The sequence below is a fragment of the Rhinoderma darwinii genome, chromosome 8 (assembly GCF_050947455.1).
Source record: "Rhinoderma darwinii isolate aRhiDar2 chromosome 8, aRhiDar2.hap1, whole genome shotgun sequence".
NCBI classification, from domain to species: domain Eukaryota; kingdom Metazoa; phylum Chordata; class Amphibia; order Anura; family Rhinodermatidae; genus Rhinoderma; species Rhinoderma darwinii.
This window is the reverse complement of record NC_134694.1, coordinates 59,024,199-59,048,141: the sequence shown is the minus strand read 5'-3', so window position 1 is coordinate 59,048,141 and position 23,943 is coordinate 59,024,199.

Genomic DNA, 23,943 nt, shown 5'->3' with positions numbered 1-23,943 from the left:
GTGGCAAACCCATGCTTACCTGCAATGTTATTTTCTATGAAGGCAGGTACAGGCAGTATGCCTAAATACAATGGCCCTAACATGCGAGTGACAGAGCTTGGCAGATATACTAATATATGCAGCTCATATATGCAGCTTATATGGGGTCGTATATGCAGCTTATATGGGGTCCCACAGGCTAATGTAGTGGATTTGGCCATATTGCTGCTGGAAGGAGAGGCTAGGAGAGCGGTGCTGCTGGCTCCTGAAACAATCAGAAAAAGTCTGTCTGATGTGGAATATTTAGACTGTTTATATGGAGGCACCGCATCTCCCCCTGAACCGAGGAGGAAATTCTTCTCCAGGTGTCAATAACAAGAAGAGATATTGCTGCAATTTGCACTGGCACTGCAGGAGTTAATGCAGAAGCTCCAGAAGATGGATGCCATTTGTCTTGGACCCATTGATAGACTTCTGTGTGACCAATTTAGTTTGGGACTGAAGTGCATTCCCTTGAAACAGTTTTTGAGGAGAAGAGCAAAGTCCTGCCCAGACTTAACTTTTCCAAGGTTACTCACAGAGGCAATTAACCCCTTCCCGACATTTGTCGTAAGTATACGACATGGAAAGCCAGTGCTTCCCGCAAAATGTCGTATACTTACGACAAATGCATGGCACCGGCTCAGAAGCTGAGCCGGTGCCATCATCCCCGGATGTCAGCTGTATCTGACAGCTGACATCCTGCTGTAACGGCGGGGATCGATGTTAGCTTCGATCCCCGACATTAACCCCTTAAATGCAGCCGTCAAAAGCAATGGCTACATTTAAGGTGTTTGCAGCTCATCGACACCCCAGCAATGAAATCGCAGGGGTGTCGGTGGCTGCAATGGCAACCGGAGGCCTAATACAGGCCTCCCGGTGTGCCTGGCACAGAAAACTTCCAGCCCCCGCCCGGAGGCGGGGCCTGAAAGGCTTCTGTAGTCGCTGGCAAGATGTCGCTGGCTCAGGAGATGAGCCGGCGTCAACAGCGGTGGATATCAGCTGTGTGTTACAGCTGACATTCAGCTGTAATGGCAGAAACTGGAGCTAGCTCCGATCCCTGCCCCCTCAGATGCAGCGATTGGATCGCTGCATCTTTGTGGTTGCTAGCAGATCGCCAGCTGTGCCCTGCAATCGCACGACTGCCGACTGCTATTATGACACCAGGAGACCTAACAATGGCCTCCTGTTTGCCATTACGGTAGCCGATTAGGCCCCGCTCGGAGGCAAAGCATAATCGGCTTGCTGTCAGTGAATGACTGAAAAAAAAAATCTGACAGTTGGACCTCCAAGTTCCCTAGTGGGACTAAAGTAAAGTGAAAAAAAATGTGAAAAAAAGTTGTAAAAAATATAATAACAATTTTAAGTAATAAAATAAAATAAAATACAATCACCCTTTTTTCCTTATCAAGTCCTTTATTATTGAAAAAAATAAATAAACCATACATATTTGGTATCACCGCGACCGTAACGGCCTAAACTATAAAAATATTATGTTATTCATTGCACGCAGTGAACGGCGTAAAAAAAAACGTAAAAAATAATGACAGAATTTCTGTTTTTTGGTCACTTTGCCCTACAAAAATTGAAATAAAAATTGATCAAAAAGTCGCATGTATCCAAAAATGGTGCCCATAAAAACTGTAGATCGTCTTGCAAAAAACAAGCCCTCATACAGCTCCGTCAACGAAAAAATTTAAAAGTTATGTTTCTCACAACATGATGACAGAAAAAATACATTCTTTTTACAAAAGTAATTTTATTGTGCAAAAACATAAGAAAGTGCTATAAATTTGGTATCGATGGAATCGTACGGACCCGCAGAACAAAGTTAACATGTAATTGATAACACATGGTGAACGCTGTATAAAAAAACCCTAAAAAAAACTATGCCAGAATTGCCATTTTTTGGTCACCTTGCCTCTCAAAAAATAGGATAAAAAGTGATCAAAAAGTCGCATGTACCCCAAAATGGTACCAATAATAACTACAGCTCGTCCTGCAAAAAAACAGCCCTCATACCGCTACGTCTATGAAAAAATAAAATTAGTTAAGGCTTCCATAAGTCAGGAAATAAAAAATATGCAGTTGTGCAGATCAAAGGGGAACATTTTGTCTGTTTCAAGAGACGATTTATCGGGGCCCTAAAATTAGGGAACCAGGAAGGGGGGCCCACACATATCTGCTAGAAGGGAGGGTGCCCGTATTATACCAGGACAATACTTCCTAGCAAAATTCCCCAAACTGCAAAGGTGCGGAGTGTGGACCAAAAGGGGGATAAGTAAAGACACCGTTTATCAGTGCGACATTGGCCCCTGCAGAAAGGATTGCTTCACAGTGCAACACACTTCTATGGATTGTAGATAAAAAGAGTCCTTAAAGGGAATGTGTTGCCAGCAAAACATGTTTTTTGTTTTTTAATTAAACATTTAGTGTGTAGGTGATTAAGCATTGTTCAAATTTTTTTTATTTTTTTCACGAGTCAGGAAATATTATAAATTAGATTCTAATTTATAATATTTCCCATTGCTGGTCACTAGATGGAGCTATTCCCAAAATTGCAGCATTGCATGTGGTAAAGCAACCACATTGCTTTTTGCTGCAAAATTGGGAAAAAAGCACTCGCTCTAGTGAGCTCTGAGAATCCCCCCCTCCTTTATCCTGGCTAGTGCCGGGATAAACGAGGGGATTGAACGGTCTAACCTCCTACACTGTGTGTCGCCATTTTTTGAGCTAACGCACAGTGTAGTAGGTTTACATACAGTAGTAAACACACACAAACACGAACATACATAGAAATCTCTTACCTGCTCCTGCCGCCGCGGCTCCCTCCGGCCCGTCCGCTCCGTCTGCTGCCGCTGGTCCAAGTGCACAAGTCCGGAAGCCGCGACCGGAAGTAGTAATCTTACTGTCCGGCCGCGACTTCCGGTCCACAGGAAAATGGCGCCGGACGGCGCGCATTTCAAATTGGACTGTGTGGGAGCGGCGCATGCGCAGTTCCCACACAGACGGCGTACACAGAAGTGGATGGGACGGGACCCGTTCGCAGTCCCTATGGGATTGTGGCTGCCGTATTCCATGTCTGTATGTGTCGTTAATCGACACATACAGAAATGGAAAAAAAAATGGCAGCCCCCATAGGGAAGAAAAAGTAAAAAAATAGTAAAAAGTAACACACAAACACACAAATAAATAAAAAAGTTTTTAATAAAACACTAACATTAAACTGACATGAAATTTTTTTTTGTGGTGACACTGTTCCTTTAACTGTCAAGTATTAGAAAATATATCTTTATTATTAATAAAAAATGAGAATCTAAAACAAGTCTGTTCCTTGGTCAGCGTTTATATGTACAATTAGCAAATATATGTACATAAAATGTATGGCATAGGGTATCATGCAGTGGTTATATTCTAAGGCCCCATGCACACGACCGTAAAAAACCTCTGTTTTTGCGAACCGCAATTGCGGTCCGCAAAAACGGAGCCATTCACTTTCATTGAACACTGACACCTTTCCGTAGCACTACGGAAGGGTGTCAGTGCCGTGGAAATGTTCCGGGAATTATGGAACATGTCCGTTCTTTCGCATTTTGCGGGCCGTGCTCCCATACTTTGTATGGGAGCACGGCCCGAAAATGCGGCTGTCAGTCAGCGGCCGGCCGTGCCCGCAATCGCGGGCCGTGATTGCGGGCACAGTCGTGTGCATGGGGCCTAATTCTGGAATATATCCACATAAATAGGTGTTTGTCAGGACAAAAAGAGCAAAGTGAGAGAGTTCAGAATATAAGCTTACGTCTGGAAAAAATAAACGGTACAGTGACTATATAAGACCCGACGAAACCTCGATGGTATGCTTACCCATGCTCAGTGGCGTAATAGATTGACCCAGATAGTGAGTTCCTATCTTTAATAAGTGTTTCAGGTGGTTGAGACCTCTGCTTCCCACCTTGATATTTATGTGTCCTGTGAGACTCCTTTGTCTAATTAAACTTCTATGGATTATTTTATTGTTTACCCCATTGTTATACCACCTGACTATGCCCCTGATGTACTCTGCCCAGTTTACATATGCCCCACATTATAAACGGAAACACCAGTAAAACTCCAAACAAAACTACCACCAAAAGACAAATGGCGCTCCCACCCATCTGAGCCCTACAGTGTGCCCAAACAGCAGTTTACTTCCACATATATGGCACCGCCATACCCGGGAGAACCCTTTTAACAATTTTTGGGGTGTGTGTCTCCAGTGGCATATTTCACATCTGAGCCTCTGCAATTGTGAACCAATTCTGTGTAAATCGCCAAATTAGGCCTCAATTTCGCATGGTACTCTTTCACTCGTGAGCCCTGTTATATGTCCAGGCAAAAGATTAGTGCCCCATGTAGGGTGATTCTAAAACAGGGAAACACAGCATAATAATTAGAGAGCTGTCTTGTTATGGTGGCACAAGCTGGGCACCACATATTGGCATATCTATGCAAAAATCCCATTTTCACTCTGCAATATCGAGTGCACACAAATTTATTGTAACGGTTGCCGCCCCATTCCCCGTCGTTCCCAAGGCCTCTGCTCCGGTTCCGGCGCCCTCTCTCATCAGCTGCTCGTCCCGAGCTCCACTTACCCGGTCCGTACGCTCTGCTGGCCCTGGATGGCGTCAGGTGAGTGCAGTTATTACCTCCTTCCGCGGTCAGCATCCTCGATGTGCGGTTGCAGCCACTAGAGGGCCTTAATTCCCAGAACTTCCTATTTAAGGTTCCTCCTCCCTTCCATCCCTGCTTGTTCAACCAAGTTCCCCGTGAGTTCCCTGTGCCCTAGTTCCCAGTTTGCGTTCCTTCTGCCTTTTGTCTGGATTTCCCGTTACTGACCTCTGCTTGAACTTGACTATCCTTGTCTGCCGCCTGCCTTGACCTATTGCTGCCATACCTGTTACGACGTCTGCCGCCTGCCTTAACCTATTGCTGCCATACCCGTTACGACGTCTGCTGCCTGTCCTGACTTCTGCCTATCCATCCGACCGCCTCTACCAGCTGTGCCAAGCATTGCCTGGGTTCCACGCACCATCTCCCAGATGACACAGAGGATCCACGAACAAACCGGTGAGAACTGTTATAGGTTGAACAAGCCATGGATAACCTTGACACAGCCCTGCCTGACACGGCTGATATGGCTCAGGAGCTTTCTAGACAACGAGTCTGCCAAGATCAGCTGTTTCAGCTACTGCAGAATGTGTCCACTCGTTTCAACGAACTAGCACCCCCGGCGCCTCCGATACTACCACCCCCACCACAGCAAGCTCCTGTCTACAGTCCTGGACAACACCTACCTATGCCTGCCCGCTATGAGGGAGACCCCATGACATGCAGGGGATTTATTAACCAATGCACCATCCACTTTGAAGTCATGGCACATAAATTTTTCCTCAGACCCGGCTAAGTTGGCCTATATCCTGTCCCTGCTGTTTGGTGGAGCGCTGGCTTGGGCATCACCCTTGTGGGAGAGAAACGACCCGATCATGTACAACATTCAGAACTTTCTCTCCACGTTTAAAAGGGTGTTTGAAGAACCGGGTCGAGCCTCTTCTGCAGCGTCCTCTCTACTCAAGCTCCGACAAGGAACCTCCACTGTAGGCCAATACGCCATTCAATTCCGCACCTTGGCTACGGAACTCCAGTGGAATAATGAGGCTTTGGTATCGACCTTCTGGGAGGTTCTGGCGGGCCGAATCAAGGATGAACTTCCTGGCAGAGACGTTCCACCGTCCTTGGATGACTTGATTGCCCTAGCTAATCGTATAGACATACGGTTCCGTGAGAGACAACAGGAATCTGCTCGAGGCAATCGGACATCACGATTGGCACCAACCTTCCAAAGACCTCTTCTGGCTTCATCTTCCTCCCGGTCGGACGAACCCATGCAGGTGGAGAGAACAAGACTCACGCCTGAGGAGCGCCAGAATAGACGCAAGCTGAATTTGTGTTTGTATTGTGGTGGAAAAACGCACTTCCTCAGAGACTGTCCAGTGAGGCCGGAAAACTCCAATGCCTAGGGCAAGTAGGAGAGGCTACCCTAGGTGGAATACTTTCCTCTCAGAAGATGACCATACCAGCGAAGCTGTCCATTGCAGTTACCATTTTTGACGTTCAAGCCTTCCTAGATTCCGGATCTGCTGGGAATTTTCTGTGCCAGTCCTTGGTAAATCGCTACCAAATCCCAGTGCAAAGACTCTCCAAACCGTTCTCCATTGCTTCTGTAGATGGGAGGCTCCTACAGGAAACTATCTATCTTGTCATTCTCCTGTTAACAGGGGCGCTGCACCAAGAACGTATCTCCTTCTATGTGTTAAAGAACTCTCTGAACCCTTTGCTTCTAGGTCTACCGTGGTTGCAGAAGCACTCTCCTGTTATTGACTGGACTGGAGGTCAAATTACCCGCTGGAGTGACTTCTGTCACCAACATTGTCTACTATCTATTCGCCCACCTATGCCTCAGTCTGCAGAACCTAACTCAGCAGGACTTCCTACTCCATACAAAAGCTTCTCGGATGTCTTCTGCAAACAACAAGCTGAATCGCTGCCTCCTCACAGGCTTTACGACTGTGTCATAGACCTGATCCCCAACGCCATGCCTCCCAGAGGTAGAGTCTACCCTTTGTCTTTGCCCGAGACTGAGGCCATGTCTAGGTATGTCCAAGAAAATCTGGAGAGAGCATTCATCCGTAAGTCCTCCTCTACTGGTGGTGCAGGGTTTTTCTTTGTGGGAAAAAAAGACGGCTCCCTGCGTCCTTGTATTGATTACCGAGGATTCAACCATATCACGTTAAAGAACAAGTACCCGTTACCATTGATCTCAGAACTCTTTGACCGTCTACAGGAGGCCAAAATCTTCACCAAACTAGACCTTCGTGGAGCTTATAATTTCATCCGTATCCACGAGGGGGACAAATGGAAAACCGCCTTCAATACTCGTGATGGATATTTTGAATACCTTGCCATGCCCTTTGGATTTTGTAATGCTCCTGCAGTTTTCCAGGCCTTTGTTAATGACAATTTTCGAGATTTGTTGTACAGCTGTGTGGTGGTATACCTGGATGACATTTTAATCTTCTCTCCCAATATTCAAACCCATCGTGTGCATGTGCGCCAAGTGTTACAATGTCTGCGAGAGAACTCTCTGTTTGCCAAGCTACAAAAATGCCTCTTCGAGAGAACCAGCCTGCCTTTCTTGGGGTATGTCATTTCCGACCAGGGTCTTCAAATGGATCCAGCCAAGCTGTCCTCAATTCTCAACTGGCCTTGTCCGCAAGGACTCAAAGCGGTCCAACGCCTGCTAGGATTCGCAAATTATTACCGCCAGTTTATTCCTCATTTCTCCTCTATGACGGCTCCTATTTCTGCTCTGACCAAAAAAGGGGTTAATGCTAAAGACTGGACCGCGGAGGCCGAAGCCGCATTCCAATCTCTTAAAGTTGCCTTCTCTTCTGCCTCAGTCCTACATAGACCGGATTAAACCAAACCATTCGTTCTGGAGGTCGAGGATTCTTCTGTGGGAGTTGGAGCTATTCTGTCCCAAAAGACTTGTAGAGGGAGACTGGTGGCCTGCGTTTTTTTCTCCAAATCGTTCACATTCGCTGAAAAAAATTATGGAATTGGAGATAAGGAACTTTTAGCTATTAAATTGGCCCTGGAGGAATGGAGACATCTGCTTGAGGGTGCACGGCACCCCATCATCATTTACACAGACCATGAAAACCTCCTATACTTACAAACTGCTCAACGCCTAAATTCTCATCAAGCTCGGTGGGCATTCTTATCCAGATTCGATTTTCACCTTCATTACAGACCTGCTGGAAAGAATACCAAGGCTAACGCCTTATCTCGCTGTTTTGACCCCACAGACCAAGAGCCTAGCCCCCAGTTTATTATAGATCCGAAACGTATTGTGATCGCTGCTCCTGCCGAAGTGGTACACATTCCCCGAGGAAAGACCTACGTACCCCCGAAACAAAGGGATTGTGTTCTGCATTGGGGTCATGCCTCCAGGGTTTCTGGGCCCCCTGACATCAAAAGGACTCTCGATTTGATTGGTCGTCAGTACTGGTGGCCTTCCATGTCCAAAGACACTAAAGACTTTGTTTCTGGCTGCTCCACTTGCTCTCAAAATAAAGTCTCCCATTCAAGACCTGCTGGTCTTTTGCACCCCCTGCCTGTGTCTGTCTCTCCCTGGTCACACATTGCCATGGACTTCATTCCGATCTGCCTAGTTCTGCTGGGTGTACCGTAATCTGGGTTGTGGTGGATCGCTTTTCCAAGATGGCGCACTTCGTACCTCTCTCAGGCCTTCCGTCATCTTCCCAACTGGCAACGCTGTTTGTCGAGCACATCTTTCACCTGCATGGTCTTCCTAAGCACATTGTTTCTGACAGAGGAGTTCAGTTCACATCCAAGTTCTGGAGAGCCTTGTGCAAACTGCTGGAGGTCAAACTAGACTTCTCTTCCGCGTACCATCCCCAATCCAATGGTCAAGTACAGCGGATAAACCAAATACTTGAAGGTTACCTCAGAAATTTTGTGTCTCTGAGACAAGACAACTGGGCAGGTCTGCTTCCATGGGGCGAATTTGCCTACAACAACCATACGGGGGAATCTACTCGCTCTTCTCCCTTCTTCTTGGTGTATGGCCAGAACCCAGGAATTCCCCTACTAGTCTCTGTGCCTTCTGAGGTTCCAGCTGCTAACACGGTCCACCGCGACTTTCTACGGATTTGGAAGACGGCCAAGGACTCCATCCACAGAGCCATAGCCAGGTTTAAAAGAGACGCTGATAAAAGACACAGGATACCGCTGCAGCTCTTTCCTGGGGATAAAGTCTGGCTATCCACCCGCTACATACGTCTGAAGACCCCTTGTTACAAGCTAGCTCCTCGGAATAACTAAACTAATTAATCCAGTAATTTTCAGACTTCGCCTTCCTCACTCCCTAAAAATCTCTAATTCCTTCCACATTTCTCTGCTGAAACCCACCATACTCAACCGATTTTCTAACAAAATTCCGGTCCATCCTGTACCAGCGGCTGATGCCGAATTTGAAATTCAACAGATCCTGGATGTCAAACGATCACGGGGGAGATTATGGTACCTAGTGGACTGGAAAGATTATGGTCCTGAGGAGAGATCATGGGAGCCCGTGGAGAATATCAACGCCCCAGCTCTCATCAAGGACTTTGAGCGAAGGTTTCCAAGCAAGCCTAAAAAGAGGTGGCGCGCGCTGACTCGTCCTGCCTTAAAGGGCCAGCGCGCGCCTTAATTCCCAGAACTTCCTATTTAAGGTTCCTCCTCTCTTCCATCGCTGCTTGTTCAACCAAGTTCCCCATGAGTTCCCTGTGTCCTAGTTCCCTGTTTCCGTTCCTTTTGCCTTTTGTCTGGATTTCCCGTTACTGACCCCTGCTTGAACTTGACTATCCTTGTCTGCCGCCTGCCTTGGCCTATTGCTGCCATACCCGTTACGACGTCTGCCGCATGCCTTGACCTATTGCTGCCATACCCGTTATGAAGTTTGCTGCCTGTCCTGACTTCTGCCTATCCATCCGACCGTCTCTACCCGCTTTGCCAAGCATTGCCTGGGCACCATCTCCCAGACGACACCGAGGATCCACGAACAAACCGGTGAGAACCGTTATATTTATGCAAAACACCTGCGGGGTTAACAGGCTCACTACACCCCTAGGTGAATACCTTGAGGGGTGTAGTTTCCAAAATGGGGGTCACTTTTGGGGGGTTTGCACTATTTGGGTCCCACAGGGGTTTTGCAAATGCTACATAGCGACCAGAAATCAATCCATCAAAATTTGTAGTCCGAAAGCCAAATGGCACTCCTTCCTTTCTGAGCCCTGCCGTGTGCCCAAAAATTAGTTTATAACCACATATGGGGTATTGCCATACTCGGGAGAAATTGCTTAACAAATGTTGGGGTTCTTTTTCTGCTTTATTTTTTGAGAAAATGAAAAATTTTGCACTAAAGCTACGTCTTATTGGAAAAAAATATTTAATTTTTATTTTCACTGCCCAATCCAAATAAAATCTATGAAACAGCTGTGGGGTCAAAATGCTTACTCCACCCATAGATTAATTCCTCAAGGGGTGTAGTATCACAAATGGAGTCCCCTTTGGGTAGTTTCCACTGTACTGGTACCTTAGGGGCTTTGCAAAAGCGACATGGTGTCAAGAAACCAATACAGCAAAATCTGTGCTCCAAAAGCCAAATCTGTGCTCCTTCTCTTCTGAGCCCTGCTGTGTGTCCAAACAGCCGTTTATTTCCACATGTGGGATACTATTTTACTCGGGAGAAATTGCTTTACAAATTTTGCAGTGCTTTTTCTCCTTTAGTCCTTGTGGAAATGAGAAAAAATTAGCTAAACCTACATTTTCTTTGAAAAAATGTAGATTTTAATTTTCACGGCCTACTTCCAATAATTTCTGCAAAAAACCTGCTTCGTCAAAATGCTCACTACACCCCTAGATAATTTCCTCAAGGGGTGCAGTTTCCAAAATGGCACAGAGGCAATTAACCCCTTCCCGACATTTGTCGTAAGTATACGACATGGAAAGCCAGTGCTTCCCGCAAAATGTCGTATACTTACGACAAATGCATGGCACCGGCTCAGAAGCTGAGCCGGTGCCATCATCCCCGGATGTCAGCTGTATCTGACAGCTGACATCCTGCTGTAACGGCGGGGATCGATGTTAGCTTCGATCCCCGACATTAACCCCTTAAATGCAGCCGTCAAAAGCAATGGCTACATTTAAGGTGTTTGCAGCTCATCGACACCCCAGCAATGAAATCGCAGGGGTGTCGGTGGCTGCAATGGCAACCGGAGGCCTAATACAGGCCTCCCGGTGTGCCTGGCACAGAAAACTTCCAGCCCCCGCCCGGAGGCGGGGCCTGAAAGGCTTCTGTAGTCGCTGGCAAGATGTCGCTGGCTCAGGAGATGAGCCGGCGTCAACAGCGGTGGATATCAGCTGTGTGTTACAGCTGACATTCAGCTGTAATGGCAGAAACTGGAGCTAGCTCCGATCCCTGCCCCCTCAGATGCAGCGATTGGATCGCTGCATCTTTGTGGTTGCTAGCAGATCGCCAGCTGTGCCCTGCAATCGCACGACTGCCGACTGCTATTATGACACCAGGAGACCTAACAATGGCCTCCTGTTTGCCATTACGGTAGCCGATTAGGCCCCGCTCGGAGGCAAAGCATAATCGGCTTGCTGTCAGTGAATGACTGAAAAAAAAAATCTGACAGTTGGACCTCCAAGTTCCCTAGTGGGACTAAAGTAAAGTGAAAAAAAATGTGAAAAAAAGTTGTAAAAAATATAATAACAATTTTAAGTAATAAAATAAAATAAAATACAATCACCCTTTTTTCCTTATCAAGTCCTTTATTATTGAAAAAAATAAATAAACCATACATATTTGGTATCACCGCGACCGTAACGGCCTAAACTATAAAAATATTATGTTATTCATTGCACGCAGTGAACGGCGTAAAAAAAAACGTAAAAAATAATGACAGAATTTCTGTTTTTTGGTCACTTTGCCCTACAAAAATTGAAATAAAAATTGATCAAAAAGTCGCATGTATCCAAAAATGGTGCCCATAAAAACTGTAGATCGTCTTGCAAAAAACAAGCCCTCATACAGCTCCGTCAACGAAAAAATTTAAAAGTTATGTTTCTCACAACATGATGACAGAAAAAATACATTCTTTTTACAAAAGTAATTTTATTGTGCAAAAACATAAGAAAGTGCTATAAATTTGGTATCGATGGAATCGTACGGACCCGCAGAACAAAGTTAACATGTAATTGATAACACATGGTGAACGCTGTATAAAAAAACCCTAAAAAAAACTATGCCAGAATTGCCATTTTTTGGTCACCTTGCCTCTCAAAAAATAGGATAAAAAGTGATCAAAAAGTCGCATGTACCCCAAAATGGTACCAATAATAACTACAGCTCGTCCTGCAAAAAAACAGCCCTCATACCGCTACGTCTATGAAAAAATAAAATTAGTTAAGGCTTCCATAAGTCAGGAAATAAAAAATATGCAGTTGTGCAGATCAAAGGGGAACATTTTGTCTGTTTCAAGAGACGATTTATCGGGGCCCTAAAATTAGGGAACCAGGAAGGGGGGCCCACACATATCTGCTAGAAGGGAGGGTGCCCGTATTATACCAGGACAATACTTCCTAGCAAAATTCCCCAAACTGCAAAGGTGCGGAGTGTGGACCAAAAGGGGGATAAGTAAAGACACCGTTTATCAGTGCGACATTGGCCCCTGCAGAAAGGATTGCTTCACAGTGCAACACACTTCTATGGATTGTAGATAAAAAGAGTCCTTAAAGGGAATGTGTTGCCAGCAAAACATGTTTTTTGTTTTTTAATTAAACATTTAGTGTGTAGGTGATTAAGCATTGTTCAAATTTTTTTTATTTTTTTCACGAGTCAGGAAATATTATAAATTAGATTCTAATTTATAATATTTCCCATTGCTGGTCACTAGATGGAGCTATTCCCAAAATTGCAGCATTGCATGTGGTAAAGCAACCACATTGCTTTTTGCTGCAAAATTGGGAAAAAAGCACTCGCTCTAGTGAGCTCTGAGAATCCCCCCCTCCTTTATCCTGGCTAGTGCCGGGATAAACGAGGGGATTGAACGGTCTAACCTCCTACACTGTGTGTCGCCATTTTTTGAGCTAACGCACAGTGTAGTAGGTTTACATACAGTAGTAAACACACACAAACACGAACATACATAGAAATCTCTTACCTGCTCCTGCCGCCGCGGCTCCCTCCGGCCCGTCCGCTCCGTCTGCTGCCGCTGGTCCAAGTGCACAAGTCCGGAAGCCGCGACCGGAAGTAGTAATCTTGCTGTCCGGCCGCGACTTCCGGTCCACAGGAAAATGGCGCCGGACGGCGCGCATTTCAAATTGGACTGTGTGGGAGCGGCGCATGCGCAGTTCCCACACAGACGGCGTACACAGAAGTGGATGGGACGGGACCCGTTCGCAGTCCCTATGGGATTGTGGCTGCCGTATTCCATGTCTGTATGTGTCGTTAATCGACACATACAGAAATGGAAAAAAAAATGGCAGCCCCCATAGGGAAGAAAAAGTAAAAAAATAGTAAAAAGTAACACACAAACACACAAATAAATAAAAAAGTTTTTAATAAAACACTAACATTAAACTGACATGAAATTTTTTTTTGTGGTGACACTGTTCCTTTAACTGTCAAGTATTAGAAAATATATCTTTATTATTAATAAAAAATGAGAATCTAAAACAAGTCTGTTCCTTGGTCAGCGTTTATATGTACAATTAGCAAATATATGTACATAAAATGTATGGCATAGGGTATCATGCAGTGGTTATATTCTAAGGCCCCATGCACACGACCGTAAAAAACCTCTGTTTTTGCGAACCGCAATTGCGGTCCGCAAAAACGGAGCCATTCACTTTCATTGAACACTGACACCTTTCCGTAGCACTACGGAAGGGTGTCAGTGCCGTGGAAATGTTCCGGGAATTATGGAACATGTCCGTTCTTTCGCATTTTGCGGGCCGTGCTCCCATACTTTGTATGGGAGCACGGCCCGAAAATGCGGCTGTCAGTCAGCGGCCGGCCGTGCCCGCAATCGCGGGCCGTGATTGCGGGCACAGTCGTGTGCATGGGGCCTAATTCTGGAATATATCCACATAAATAGGTGTTTGTCAGGACAAAAAGAGCAAAGTGAGAGAGTTCAGAATATAAGCTTACGTCTGGAAAAAATAAACGGTACAGTGACTATATAAGACCCGACGAAACCTCGATGGTATGCTTACCCATGCTCAGTGGCGTAATAGATTGACCCAGATAGTGAGTTCCTATCTTTAATAAGTGTTTCAGGTGGTTGAGACCTCTGCTTCCCACCTTGATATTTATGTGTCCTGTGAGACTCCTTTGTCTAATTAAACTTCTATGGATTATTTTATTGTTTACCCCATTGTTATACCACCTGACTATGCCCCTGATGTACTCTGCCCAGTTTACATATGCCCCACATTATAAACGGAAACACCAGTAAAACTCCAAACAAAACTACCACCAAAAGACAAATGGCGCTCCCACCCATCTGAGCCCTACAGTGTGCCCAAACAGCAGTTTACTTCCACATATATGGCACCGCCATACCCGGGAGAACCCTTTTAACAATTTTTGGGGTGTGTGTCTCCAGTGGCATAAGCTGGGCACGACATACTTGCCACCGAATTGGCAATTCTGGGGAAAAATTTTAATTTTTACTTTGCACCATACGCAGCGCATTTATTTATGGAAAAGACATGTGGGTGAAAATGCTCACTACACCCCTAAATAAATGCATTGAGGGGTGTAGTTTCTAAAATGGGGTCACTTCTTGGGGGTTTCTTTTATTATTTCACATCTGAGCCTCTGCAATTGTGAACCAATTCTGTGTAAATCGCCAAATTAGGCCTCAATTTCGCATGGTACTCTTTCACTCGTGAGCCCTGTTATATGTCCAGGCAAAAGATTAGTGCCCCATGTAGGGTGATTCTAAAACAGGGAAACACAGCATAATAATTAGAGAGCTGTCTTGTTATGGTGGCACAAGCTGGGCACCACATATTGGCATATCTATGCAAAAATCCCATTTTCACTCTGCAATATCGAGTGCACACAAATTTATTGTAACGGTTGCCGCCCCATTCCCCGTCGTTCCCAAGGCCTCTGCTCCGGTTCCGGCGCCCTCTCTCATCAGCTGCTCGTCCCGAGCTCCACTTACCCGGTCCGTACGCTCTGCTGGCCCTGGATGGCGTCAGGTGAGTGCAGTTATTACCTCCTTCCGCGGTCAGCATCCTCGATGTGCGGTTGCAGCCACTAGAGGGCCTTAATTCCCAGAACTTCCTATTTAAGGTTCCTCCTCCCTTCCATCCCTGCTTGTTCAACCAAGTTCCCCGTGAGTTCCCTGTGCCCTAGTTCCCAGTTTGCGTTCCTTCTGCCTTTTGTCTGGATTTCCCGTTACTGACCTCTGCTTGAACTTGACTATCCTTGTCTGCCGCCTGCCTTGACCTATTGCTGCCATACCTGTTACGACGTCTGCCGCCTGCCTTAACCTATTGCTGCCATACCCGTTACGACGTCTGCTGCCTGTCCTGACTTCTGCCTATCCATCCGACCGCCTCTACCAGCTGTGCCAAGCATTGCCTGGGTTCCACGCACCATCTCCCAGATGACACAGAGGATCCACGAACAAACCGGTGAGAACTGTTATAGGTTGAACAAGCCATGGATAACCTTGACACAGCCCTGCCTGACACGGCTGATATGGCTCAGGAGCTTTCTAGACAACGAGTCTGCCAAGATCAGCTGTTTCAGCTACTGCAGAATGTGTCCACTCGTTTCAACGAACTAGCACCCCCGGCGCCTCCGATACTACCACCCCCACCACAGCAAGCTCCTGTCTACAGTCCTGGACAACACCTACCTATGCCTGCCCGCTATGAGGGAGACCCCATGACATGCAGGGGATTTATTAACCAATGCACCATCCACTTTGAAGTCATGGCACATAAATTTTTCCTCAGACCCGGCTAAGTTGGCCTATATCCTGTCCCTGCTGTTTGGTGGAGCGCTGGCTTGGGCATCACCCTTGTGGGAGAGAAACGACCCGATCATGTACAACATTCAGAACTTTCTCTCCACGTTTAAAAGGGTGTTTGAAGAACCGGGTCGAGCCTCTTCTGCAGCGTCCTCTCTACTCAAGCTCCGACAAGGAACCTCCACTGTAGGCCAATACGCCATTCAATTCCGCACCTTGGCTACGGAACTCCAGTGGAATAATGAGGCTTTGGTATCGACCTTCTGGGAGGTTCTGGCGGGCCGAATCAAGGATGAACTTCCTGGCAGAGACGTTCCACCGTCCTTGGATGACTTGATTGCCCTAGCTAATCGTATAGACATACGGTTCCGTGAGAGACAACAGGAATCTGCTCGAGGCAATCGGACATCACGATTGGCACCAACCTTCCAAAGACCTCTTCTGGCTTCATCTTCCTCCCGGTCGGACGAACCCATGCAGGTGGAGAGAACAAGACTCACGCCTGAGGAGCGCCAGAATAGACGCAAGCTGAATTTGTGTTTGTATTGTGGTGGAAAAACGCACTTCCTCAGAGACTGTCCAGTGAGGCCGGAAAACTCCAATGCCTAGGGCAAGTAGGAGAGGCTACCCTAGGTGGAATACTTTCCTCTCAGAAGATGACCATACCAGCGAAGCTGTCCATTGCAGTTACCATTTTTGACGTTCAAGCCTTCCTAGATTCCGGATCTGCTGGGAATTTTCTGTGCCAGTCCTTGGTAAATCGCTACCAAATCCCAGTGCAAAGACTCTCCAAACCGTTCTCCATTGCTTCTGTAGATGGGAGGCTCCTACAGGAAACTATCTATCTTGTCATTCTCCTGTTAACAGGGGCGCTGCACCAAGAACGTATCTCCTTCTATGTGTTAAAGAACTCTCTGAACCCTTTGCTTCTAGGTCTACCGTGGTTGCAGAAGCACTCTCCTGTTATTGACTGGACTGGAGGTCAAATTACCCGCTGGAGTGACTTCTGTCACCAACATTGTCTACTATCTATTCGCCCACCTATGCCTCAGTCTGCAGAACCTAACTCAGCAGGACTTCCTACTCCATACAAAAGCTTCTCGGATGTCTTCTGCAAACAACAAGCTGAATCGCTGCCTCCTCACAGGCTTTACGACTGTGTCATAGACCTGATCCCCAACGCCATGCCTCCCAGAGGTAGAGTCTACCCTTTGTCTTTGCCCGAGACTGAGGCCATGTCTAGGTATGTCCAAGAAAATCTGGAGAGAGCATTCATCCGTAAGTCCTCCTCTACTGGTGGTGCAGGGTTTTTCTTTGTGGGAAAAAAAGACGGCTCCCTGCGTCCTTGTATTGATTACCGAGGATTCAACCATATCACGTTAAAGAACAAGTACCCGTTACCATTGATCTCAGAACTCTTTGACCGTCTACAGGAGGCCAAAATCTTCACCAAACTAGACCTTCGTGGAGCTTATAATTTCATCCGTATCCACGAGGGGGACAAATGGAAAACCGCCTTCAATACTCGTGATGGATATTTTGAATACCTTGCCATGCCCTTTGGATTTTGTAATGCTCCTGCAGTTTTCCAGGCCTTTGTTAATGACAATTTTCGAGATTTGTTGTACAGCTGTGTGGTGGTATACCTGGATGACATTTTAATCTTCTCTCCCAATATTCAAACCCATCGTGTGCATGTGCGCCAAGTGTTACAATGTCTGCGAGAGAACTCTCTGTTTGCCAAGCTACAAAAATGCCTCTTCGAGAGAACCAGCCTGCCTTTCTTGGGGTATGTCATTTCCGACCAGGGTCTTCAAATGGATCCAGCCAAGCTGTCCTCAATTCTCAACTGGCCTTGTCCGCAAGGACTCAAAGCGGTCCAACGCCTGCTAGGATTCGCAAATTATTACCGCCAGTTTATTCCTCATTTCTCCTCTATGACGGCTCCTATTTCTGCTCTGACCAAAAAAGGGGTTAATGCTAAAGACTGGACCGCGGAGGCCGAAGCCGCATTCCAATCTCTTAAAGTTGCCTTCTCTTCTGCCTCAGTCCTACATAGACCGGATTAAACCAAACCATTCGTTCTGGAGGTCGAGGATTCTTCTGTGGGAGTTGGAGCTATTCTGTCCCAAAAGACTTGTAGAGGGAGACTGGTGGCCTGCGTTTTTTTCTCCAAATCGTTCACATTCGCTGAAAAAAATTATGGAATTGGAGATAAGGAACTTTTAGCTATTAAATTGGCCCTGGAGGAATGGAGACATCTGCTTGAGGGTGCACGGCACCCCATCATCATTTACACAGACCATGAAAACCTCCTATACTTACAAACTGCTCAACGCCTAAATTCTCATCAAGCTCGGTGGGCATTCTTATCCAGATTCGATTTTCACCTTCATTACAGACCTGCTGGAAAGAATACCAAGGCTAACGCCTTATCTCGCTGTTTTGACCCCACAGACCAAGAGCCTAGCCCCCAGTTTATTATAGATCCGAAACGTATTGTGATCGCTGCTCCTGCCGAAGTGGTACACATTCCCCGAGGAAAGACCTACGTACCCCCGAAACAAAGGGATTGTGTTCTGCATTGGGGTCATGCCTCCAGGGTTTCTGGGCCCCCTGACATCAAAAGGACTCTCGATTTGATTGGTCGTCAGTACTGGTGGCCTTCCATGTCCAAAGACACTAAAGACTTTGTTTCTGGCTGCTCCACTTGCTCTCAAAATAAAGTCTCCCATTCAAGACCTGCTGGTCTTTTGCACCCCCTGCCTGTGTCTGTCTCTCCCTGGTCACACATTGCCATGGACTTCATTCCGATCTGCCTAGTTCTGCTGGGTGTACCGTAATCTGGGTTGTGGTGGATCGCTTTTCCAAGATGGCGCACTTCGTACCTCTCTCAGGCCTTCCGTCATCTTCCCAACTGGCAACGCTGTTTGTCGAGCACATCTTTCACCTGCATGGTCTTCCTAAGCACATTGTTTCTGACAGAGGAGTTCAGTTCACATCCAAGTTCTGGAGAGCCTTGTGCAAACTGCTGGAGGTCAAACTAGACTTCTCTTCCGCGTACCATCCCCAATCCAATGGTCAAGTACAGCGGATAAACCAAATACTTGAAGGTTACCTCAGAAATTTTGTGTCTCTGAGACAAGACAACTGGGCAGGTCTGCTTCCATGGGGCGAATTTGCCTACAACAACCATACGGGGGAATCTACTCGCTCTTCTCCCTTCTTCTTGGTGTATGGCCAGAACCCAGGAATTCCCCTACTAGTCTCTGTGCCTTCTGAGGTTCCAGCTGCTAACACGGTCCACCGCGACTTTCTACGGATTTGGAAGACGGCCAAGGACTCCATCCACAGAGCCATAGCCAGGTTTAAAAGAGACGCTGATAAAAGACACAGGATACCGCTGCAGCTCTTTCCTGGGGATAAAGTCTGGCTATCCACCCGCTACATACGTCTGAAGACCCCTTGTTACAAGCTAGCTCCTCGGAATAACTAAACTAATTAATCCAGTAATTTTCAGACTTCGCCTTCCTCACTCCCTAAAAATCTCTAATTCCTTCCACATTTCTCTGCTGAAACCCACCATACTCAACCGATTTTCTAACAAAATTCCGGTCCATCCTGTACCAGCGGCTGATGCCGAATTTGAAATTCAACAGATCCTGGATGTCAAACGATCACGGGGGAGATTATGGTACCTAGTGGACTGGAAAGATTATGGTCCTGAGGAGAGATCATGGGAGCCCGTGGAGAATATCAACGCCCCAGCTCTCATCAAGGACTTTGAGCGAAGGTTTCCAAGCAAGCCTAAAAAGAGGTGGCGCGCGCTGACTCGTCCTGCCTTAAAGGGCCAGCGCGCGCCTTAATTCCCAGAACTTCCTATTTAAGGTTCCTCCTCTCTTCCATCGCTGCTTGTTCAACCAAGTTCCCCATGAGTTCCCTGTGTCCTAGTTCCCTGTTTCCGTTCCTTTTGCCTTTTGTCTGGATTTCCCGTTACTGACCCCTGCTTGAACTTGACTATCCTTGTCTGCCGCCTGCCTTGGCCTATTGCTGCCATACCCGTTACGACGTCTGCCGCATGCCTTGACCTATTGCTGCCATACCCGTTATGAAGTTTGCTGCCTGTCCTGACTTCTGCCTATCCATCCGACCGTCTCTACCCGCTTTGCCAAGCATTGCCTGGGCACCATCTCCCAGACGACACCGAGGATCCACGAACAAACCGGTGAGAACCGTTATATTTATGCAAAACACCTGCGGGGTTAACAGGCTCACTACACCCCTAGGTGAATACCTTGAGGGGTGTAGTTTCCAAAATGGGGGTCACTTTTGGGGGGTTTGCACTATTTGGGTCCCACAGGGGTTTTGCAAATGCTACATAGCGACCAGAAATCAATCCATCAAAATTTGTAGTCCGAAAGCCAAATGGCACTCCTTCCTTTCTGAGCCCTGCCGTGTGCCCAAAAATTAGTTTATAACCACATATGGGGTATTGCCATACTCGGGAGAAATTGCTTAACAAATGTTGGGGTTCTTTTTCTGCTTTATTTTTTGAGAAAATGAAAAATTTTGCACTAAAGCTACGTCTTATTGGAAAAAAATATTTAATTTTTATTTTCACTGCCCAATCCAAATAAAATCTATGAAACAGCTGTGGGGTCAAAATGCTTACTCCACCCATAGATTAATTCCTCAAGGGGTGTAGTATCACAAATGGAGTCCCCTTTGGGTAGTTTCCACTGTACTGGTACCTTAGGGGCTTTGCAAAAGCGACATGGTGTCAAGAAACCAATACAGCAAAATCTGTGCTCCAAAAGCCAAATCTGTGCTCCTTCTCTTCTGAGCCCTGCTGTGTGTCCAAACAGCCGTTTATTTCCACATGTGGGATACTATTTTACTCGGGAGAAATTGCTTTACAAATTTTGCAGTGCTTTTTCTCCTTTAGTCCTTGTGGAAATGAGAAAAAATTAGCTAAACCTACATTTTCTTTGAAAAAATGTAGATTTTAATTTTCACGGCCTACTTCCAATAATTTCTGCAAAAAACCTGCTTCGTCAAAATGCTCACTACACCCCTAGATAATTTCCTCAAGGGGTGCAGTTTCCAAAATGGGGCCACTTGTGGGTGTTTTCCACTGTATTGGTCCCTCAGGGGCTTTGCAAATACGACATGGCCTCCGAAAACCATTCCTGCTAAATTTGAGCTCCAAAAGCCGAATGGCGCTCTTTCTCTTCTAAGCCCCTCCGTGGGTCTAAACAGCCATTTATGACCACATGTGGGGTATTGTTTTACTCGGGCGAAATTGCTCTACAAATGTTGTGGTGCTTTTTCTCCTTTAGTCCTTTTGGAAATGAAAATAAATTAGCTAAACCTACATTTTATTTGAAAGAATGTAGGTTTTCATTTTCATGGTCTACTTCCAAAAATTGCTGCAAAATAACTGTCCGGTCAAAATGCTTACTATACTCCCAAATAAATTCCTCAAGGGGTGTAGTTTCCCAAATGGGGTCAATTTTGGGGGGGGGTTTCCACTGTTTCGGTACCACAAGAGCTCTTCAAATCTGAGTGTCCAAAATACACTAGGTGCTCCTTTACTTCTGAGGCCTGTGTTTCAGTCCATAAGCACACTAGAGCCTGTGGGATATTTCCTAAAACTGCAGAACCCGGGCAATGAATATTGAGTTGCATTTCTCTGGTAAAATTTTGTGTTACAAAAAAAAATTGATTAAAAATGAATTTCTGCAACAACAAAAAATTACTTTTGTAAATTTCACCTCTAGTTTGGTTTAATTCCTGTGAAACGTCTAAAGGGTTAAGAAACTTTCTAAATGCTGTTTTGAATACTTTGAGGGGTGAAGTTTTTAAAATGGGGTGACTTTTTGGAGGTTTCTAATATATAAGGACCTAAAAGCAAATCACAACACAACTGGCCCCTGTAAAAATAGCCTTTTGAAATTTTCTTGAAAATGTGAGAAATTGCTGCTAAAGTTCTAAGCCTCGTAACGTCCTAGAAAAATAAAAGGATGTTCAAAAAACGATGCCAATCTAAAGTAGACATGTGGGGGATGTTAATTAGCGACTATTATGTGTGGTATAACTGCCTCTCTTACCAGCAGATACATTTAGAAAAATGATAATTTTTGCAATTTTTCGCTACATTTTGGGGTTTTTCACATTTAAATACTGAATGTATCGAGCAAATTTTGCCAGTAACATAAAGTCCAATGTGTCACGAGAAAACAATCTCAGAATCGCTTTGATAGGTGAAAGTATTCCGAAGTTATTACCACATAAAGTGAAACATTTCACATTTGAAAAATAAGGCTCTGTCAGGAAGGTCAAAAGTGGCTAAAGAGGGAAGGGGTTAAGTACCACAAGGAAGAGTGTTTTCAGACTGAATGTGAGGTGCAGGAGGAAACCAAAGAAGCACCCCAAGACTTTCTAACAAGTGCTCAAGTGCGTAAAAGACTTGAATGTAGTGAAAAGTTAATGCCTTCTCTTAAAAACCTAACAGATCAGTTAGCTGACCTGAAGAAAAAGGTAACTATTCCAAAGTATAGTGACAAGCAACCACTTTGTGATTCCAGATGTGGCACTGTCAGTAGGCAGAATTACCTGCATAAACACCTTGGATCTATTGTGCAACATATCTCAAAGAATATGGAAGGTGTATCTTCCATATTTCCCACTACTGAAAAGCTGGTGGGTACAAGTACACAGACCACTTGCATTGTGAGTACAAGTTATGCCAAGCCAAGGGCATCTATGGTGTCTGAGAGGAATATGCCAACAATGACGTTTTCAGGAACTGTGCAGTGGTTTAATATGTACAAAGGTTATGGCATTATTAACCCCTATCCGCACGAGTCAGTTGCGTGAGGTTACTTCCCGCACGAGGACGTAGAGTTACTGAGTTTTTTCGGTGCACACTGTCGGCGACAGTGTGCACCGGGAAACGAGAGGTTAGCTGTCGCCAACAGCTGACACTTCACTCTTGCCGGCCAGCGTTTGGTTGCGATCACCGCATTTTAGGGGTTTCTAGCCTATCGGCAGACCCTGGTCTGAAATCTCGTGGTTTGCCGATAGTTAGCATGGCAAACGGAGGGCAAACAATGGCCTCCGTGTCTGTCATGGACGGAAGCCCATCAGGACCAACCCCCGACTTGTTCTGATAGGCTTCCTGTCAGAGTGACATGAAGTCACTGTGTCGTTCCCAATGCACACTGTCGACGACAAGGTATTGGAAACCGGGAGGTCAGCTGTCCCGTCAGCTGACACTCCAGTGTTGCTGATCAGCGGCTCACCGCCAATGATTTAGGCAATTAACCCCTTAAATGCGGCCATCGCCGCATTTAGGGGGTTTGTAGCACATCGGCAGCCCCCATGCAATCGTGGGGGTTGCTGATGCTTGTGATGGCATCCGGAGGCCAGACAACGGCCTCCGGGTCCTCCATGTATGGAAGCCTATGAGGACCAGCCTCTGGCTGGTCCTCATAGACTTACTGTCAGAGTGACTGTGACGTCACCCTGACAGTTGGAATACATTACACTACCTAGGTAGTGTAATGTATTATAGCAGCGATCAGAGCTGCAGGTAAAAAAAGAAAGTGTAAAAAGTTTAAAAAAAAAGTAAAAAAAAATGTTTTATAAAAGTGTTAAAATTAAAGGTTTTTTTCCCCTATAATAAGTCTTTTATTATAGGAAAAAAATTAAAATGTTAAAAAAAAAGTACACATATTTGGTATCTCCGCATTTTTAACGACCCAAACTATAAAACTATAATGATATTTTTCCCGCACGGTGAACACCGCAAACAATATAAATGAAAAACTATGTCACCATCCCTCCCAAGATATAGAATAAAAAGTGATCAAAAAGTCGCATGTACCCCAAAATAGTACCAATAAAAAACAACCACCCGTCCCTCAAAAAACAAGACCTCCCACAGCTTTTTTGACCAAAAAATAAAAAAGTTATGGCTCAGAATATGGTGACACAGAAAATAAATTATTTTATAGAAAAATAATTTTATTGTGCAAAATATATAAAGAATTATATATATATATATATATATATATATATATATATATATATATATATATATATATATAGTATCGCCGTAATCGTAACGACTTGCAGAATAAAGTAAAACTTAATTTATTGCGCACGGTGAACGCCGTGAGAAATAAAGAATTTAAAACGCAAAAATCGCTAAATATAAAAAGTGATCAAGAAGTTGTATGTACCATAAAATGGTACCAATAAAAAC